The sequence below is a fragment of the Solanum stenotomum genome, chromosome 11 (genome assembly GCF_019186545.1).
Source record: "Solanum stenotomum isolate F172 chromosome 11, ASM1918654v1, whole genome shotgun sequence".
In the NCBI taxonomy this organism is placed as follows: domain Eukaryota; kingdom Viridiplantae; phylum Streptophyta; class Magnoliopsida; order Solanales; family Solanaceae; genus Solanum; species Solanum stenotomum.
In genome coordinates, this window is record NC_064292.1 from 17023440 (window position 1) to 17029577 (window position 6138).

Consider the following 6138-nt stretch of genomic DNA (forward strand, 5'->3'; position numbering starts at 1 on the left):
TTTATTTGAATGATTTGTTGTAGTTACTCTATGTCTATGTGGAGTTACACTTCTTGTTCTATGTCTATGTGGAGTTACACTTCTCGTTCTTGGATTATATTTTCTTACAAAATATTTGTTTAGTGATTTTGATTCGGCATAATTGTTTATCATATTGGTTGTTCTTATATTCTTGTGATTACTATTTTGATGTTTGGCCACCACTAGAATAAATTTATTGTGTTCTTTTGAACTCAGGAGAGGAATAGAGGGATAGAACGTGGAATATAAGGAGCATGATCTTTTCTTGCATATTACTTGAATTGATTGTGTCTAGGATAGTGATATACCTATGTGCTTTGCTTGGCTCAAATACGGGAACACAACGTAATGCTCCATAGTTTGTTCAGTTTATCTCCGCTCAACGATGTAGTTAGGATGTCAATTGTGGTAGACAGTTAGAGGTTATGAGATCACTAATATATTATCAACCACGTGAATCAATAACTAGATAATCAAATAAGTTGATGAAATTGATGCTAAACATGATTGTTAGTTAAATCATAATCCTAGATCGATTCAGTGTGTAAATATATATATTTCCTTAGTTGATTGATTTTTAGTCATTTTATCTTTATTTTTAGTTTAGTTAATATATATTCATCTTTTGAAATCCTCCCTTAAATAAATAATTAGAATTAATATAATTTAGTAAATAGTTAATTGACAAGTACTTTGGGTTCGATAATCTGGCTCTTTTAGGGCCACTATATTGCTTGCGCGACCACGTACACTTGTGTGTGCAATTGGAAGCAACAATTTCTCTTGTAGGTGTTCCAGCGAGTTTAAATCTTCAATTATGGCTCCGATGACGTTTCAATGAGCTTCGCGCTTTGTGATTTGAACAGCTAACAAACAACCATATCAAACTCACGTTGTTGTGATGCTCTGAAGTTGTGATGAAAAATAAAATATTGTAATGAAAAGTAATGAATGAAGAAAAAGAGGGTAATGGGTGGGGGTGTGAAGAAGAAATATGTGTGTGTAGGGATATTTTTCTGAAGTGTTTTTTTTTGCCACGTCAATTTTAGGGGGTAAATAAATTCACTTTTAGGTAGTAACAGTGTGTAATAAGTCGTCATGATAGTTTAAACGTGTAACAGGCTTTTCAGAACAAGTTTAAGGGGGATTTATACCTTTAGTGGCTATTGCTTTGAGAACTCTCATGTGGCGATTTTAAGAATTTTTTTTAGGTAAATAAATTGGGTAAGTGTTTATAACCCTAAATCTTCATTTCCCACTTATCAATCATAAATTTAACATAAGACATTAAGTTTTGTGTTTCAAACTTTGGTTTATTTTTTCAAGAACTTAAGTTTCAAGAAAAATGGTGAATATGAGTTGAATACAACTCCATGTTTGAAATGGTTTTCACCAATGAATTCCACATGCTTTAGGTAACATATTTATGTAACAATTTTCAAATTCAAACCTTAATTTTGAATCGAGTTTTTGAGTCGATTTGACCCATTTAGTCAAATTATTTGAAATAGTAGTTGTAGTTCTCAAATCTCATTATGAATACTTGTTTGACTAGATTGTGTTGATTTGGGTATCATTCAGAAAGGAAAATCTCAAGTCTCGGGTTGACTTTTATTGATTTAAGGCTAGTGAACTTCTAAACCTTGTTAAAACTTGTAGAATCTTGAATCCTCATTGTTGTATGTGTTGGTGAGTAATGGGAATAAGATGGTGGGGTTAATTTCTCAAATTGAATAACCCTAATGGTAGAAATGGGATTAATGAAAAAGGTAACATGTTGATAATATTGTATTGAATAGTATGAATTCCCTTAAGTGTTGATATTGAATTGATGGTTGATGAAATCTTGATAGTATTGTTGTTGATGTGAATTAACAGCTCTGATACCACTTGCAACGAACTAAAAATGGATGTGATGACACTCGTCTTATTCCACCAAGACAAGTCATCCAAAAACTCTACCACATGATAGAAACAATAAACAAAAAGGAAGTTTCCTAACAGTCTTCATAGTCTCTCGAAGATAAGCTCATATGTGTCACGGACTTAGAGTCTCAGTAAAGCTCTATGCGGCACTTGACAACTTACTTACTAATCTTCAAGATCTTATAAGCTCAAGTAAGCCCTTTGAACTAAGACCGCTAAGAGAATGCAAGAAAGACTTAGAGAGTTTTGGGAAGAAGGCTTGTATTGCTTTGTGGAAGATTGCTTACAAGCTTGATGCTATACAAATGAATGCCCCATCTATTTATACTACAACCTAGGGGCTAAAGTGCAAATAATAATTACTTCAAAAGTCCCTAAAGTATTTACACTTTGGTCCCTCTCTAAAATTCTCTACATATTCTAGGATATTCCAAAGCCTTCTTGAAATATCTAAGGGGTTCTAGAGTCCTCCATAAGCTTCTCCACAACTCTAGATTCTTCCGCTTTTATTCGGATGCAAAATTTGACAGGCAAAGTGGCGGGACATGACACTCTCCTCCACCTGTTGATGTGGCGACCGCAGCACATTATTGCTGTTGTAAGAACTCCTGGATTCAATTCTTAAATTGCCACANTGATGCGGTGACCGCGGCACATTGTTGCTGTTGTAAGAACTCCTGGATTCGATTCTTAAATTGCCACAAGTCTTCATATCTCTCCCATGTGGCCTCCGCCGGAGTTTGTCCCTTCCAATGGACAAGGAACATGGTGCAGGCTTGTTGACCTTGCTTTCGTTTGGCTTGATAGTCTATGATAACCTTAATCTCTCGGTCATGCGAGGTAGTGACAGTTATAGGTGCCCGTCGTGATTGGTTCCATCTAAGATCCTCTTTGTCCTCATGGTATGGCTTGAGGATGCTTGCGTGAAAGACCTGATGAATTTTGAAGTGTGGAGGCAGCTCCACCTTGTACTAGATCTTGCCACCTTGGAAATGATCTTAAACTAACCCTCATACTTTCGCACTAAGTTTTGATGGACGCCCCTTAGTGCTTTAAACTGTCTTGGGTTGAATTTCACCATGACCATGTCACCTTCTTTATAGTCCGTGGGACGTCGCTTGCGGTCGGCAAATTTCTTCATCTTCTTTGCTACCTTGTCCAAGTAGGACTTGGTAGTATCGAGTTATTCCTTCCATCCCTTGGCAAGATGGTAGGCTCCCAAACTCTTTCCCTGGAAGGCGGGCGATAATGAATGTGGAGTTTGGGGTTGTTAGCCAGTCGCCAACTCGAATGGGGTGCACCCGATGGACTCACTCCTTTGCAAATTGTAAGAGAATTGTGACATGTCAAGGAGTCAGTCCTTCTGATGCGCACTAGCATAGTGCCTAAGATAGCACTCCAACAGGGCATTAACACGCTCAGTTTGGCCGTTGGTCTGCGGGTGAAAACTTATGGAGAAGTTAAGTTCCGTGCCAAGTATTTCAAATAGCTCCCTCCAGAAGTTCCTGGTGAAGCGGGGGTCACTGTCACTGATGATATGTCTTGGCAGCCCCCAATACTTCACCACATTCTTGGAAAAAAAAACGAGCAGCCTCCTTGGCGGTGCAACCGTTGTGGCGGGAATAAAGGTAGCATACTTCGAAAATCTATCCACCACGACCATGACTGTTCCATACCCGTCGAACTTAGGTAAGGAAGTGATGAAGTCCATGGTTGTCGCACCTTATTTCGAGATAGCCGAAACAGTTCACAACATGATATGGCTGTCATTCTGATTTTGGAAAAAAAATAGTTTTGTTTTAGAGTCGCCACCTAAATTTTAAGGAAAATATTAGGAAAACCATTTTTTAAATATGTAAATGTAAACTCTGTTTTTTATTTGTGAAACCAGTGAGATTCTGAATAAGGTTTTGATTACTCGAGGGGAAGGTGTTAAGCACCCCTCAGAGCCTATCCGAAGATAGTCCTTAAACTCAATTTAGGAAAATATGATTAGGAAAACTTATTTATTTATTTTCTTTAAAAATCAATGATAAGTTAGTTAGTTTAAGAAAAGAGTAAAATACAAGGTACGACATATATATGTCTTATAGAATAGATTTAATGGTAGTATTTTATCATATTGTAAAAATAAATAAATGTACTTAAATGTATTATATATTCATATGAAAATATATATATATAGGTAGGTGTATCATAATAAAATTATCCTAAAAATATATAGATGTTGAATTTGCGAAAATTTGTCGTCTTATTAAAACATAAAAATAAGATAGTAGTTGAGTGTAAATATGTACTAATATGTGATGTGTNGTTTTAGAGTCGCCACCTAAATTTTAAGGAAAGTATTAGGAAAACCATTTTTTAAATATGTAAATGTAAACTCTGTTTTTTATTTGTAAAACCAGTGAGATTTTGAATAAGGGTTTTGATTACTCGAGGGGAAGGTGTTAAGCACCCCTCAGAGCCTATCCGAAGATAGTCCTTAAACTCAATTTAGGAAAATATGATTAGGAAAACTTATTTATTTATTTTCTTTAAAAATCAATGATAAGTTAGTTAGTTTAAGAAAAGAGTAAAATACAAGGTATGACATATTTATGTCTTATAGAATAGATTTAATGTTAGTATTTTATCATATTGTAAAAATAAATAAATGTACTTAAATGTATTATATATTCATATGTAAAATATATATAGGTAGGTGTATCATAATAAAATTATCCTAAAAATATATAGATGTTGAATTTGCGAAAATTTGTCGTCTTATTAAAACATAAAAATAAGATAGTAGTTGAGTGTAAATATGTACTAATATGTGATGTGTAATTTGAATGAAAATATATAGAATGGAGTTTTCTAAAATAAAATAAAATAAAATAAATGATACTAGATGTTAAAATATTAAAATATTATATAAAGGTTTGCGATCTTAAGTATGGTATGTACACATAGGTTGTTTAAGACATATGAATATCATTATTTATTTACATGTTGGGAAAAATTGACAATAGATTATATGTAGTAAAATAATATGTATATGAAAGTGTAGGGATTTATAAATTATAAAAATAAATAAGTAACTTAGATAGTAGATATGAGAAAAAATAATATAAAGGGTAACAAAATAATGAGTTACGTATAGAGAAAACTGAAAATATAGGATTTGTACCTTTTTGCGTATGACATATATATATATGTACCTTGTATTTCGAACATGTTAGCATATCTAAAATCTTGAAATAACATGTTAAGAAATTAAAATGTTTTAGTAATATTTGATAATTTTTTTTAAATGATGATGGTAAATATATATATATATATATTTTTTTTTATTTTATTTTATTTTCGAAAAGGGTTGATGTAAAAGAAATAATCAAATAAAATGGGTCTAACTATTGGTTACCCACCCCAACTCATCACTCCTCCACCCTTAGTCTTGAAGGATCTAAGAATCGCCTAATTATTTCAAAGATGAAGAATTAGGGGGCATCTAAATATTGGACTAAATAATGTGAAGGTTAACTCCTATTAAGGGTCTACTAAATCATATATAATTCTAGGTAAGAAATCCTAATTATCCTAAGGGAGAGAGATTGAAAGCTCTTTTATTTTAAAAAAGGGTTTGTTTAAAAATCGTTAACCGACCAAAATTAAAAGACAACTTATAAAAAGGGTTTTAAGAGGAAATATTAACATAATATAAACTAGCTTTCATAGAAAGCATTAATATATAAGATTTTTATAAAATGATAACTATAAACAATCTCGAGAATGAAACAATGTCTACTATAATCTAAGAAAATTAGTTAAGATTTAATTATTATTTTTTAAAGAGCCAGAGGCTTTAAAAAATGGATATAATTTATAGGGTAAAAGTTTTTAAAAATAAAAAATAAAAAAGTAAACCAACTTAAAGGATGGGGACCAAATTCTAGGCCATTTTTGTTTTTAAAGAAAATAATTATTGTATTCCATTTGGAAGTTGTGTTCTATCAACAAATCTACCCGTTTTAAAGTTCTCAAAAAGTTGTATTATTAGTCTAAAACATAAACACTTCTACGTACTAAATTCCAACATTTACAAAGTTTTAAGAAAAGAAGTGTTTTATTGCACTCAAAATGTGCATTTTAATGTTCAAATTGTTACCCCTCAAGGCTCTCAAAATCTGCCCCCTTCTTAAGCTAAAA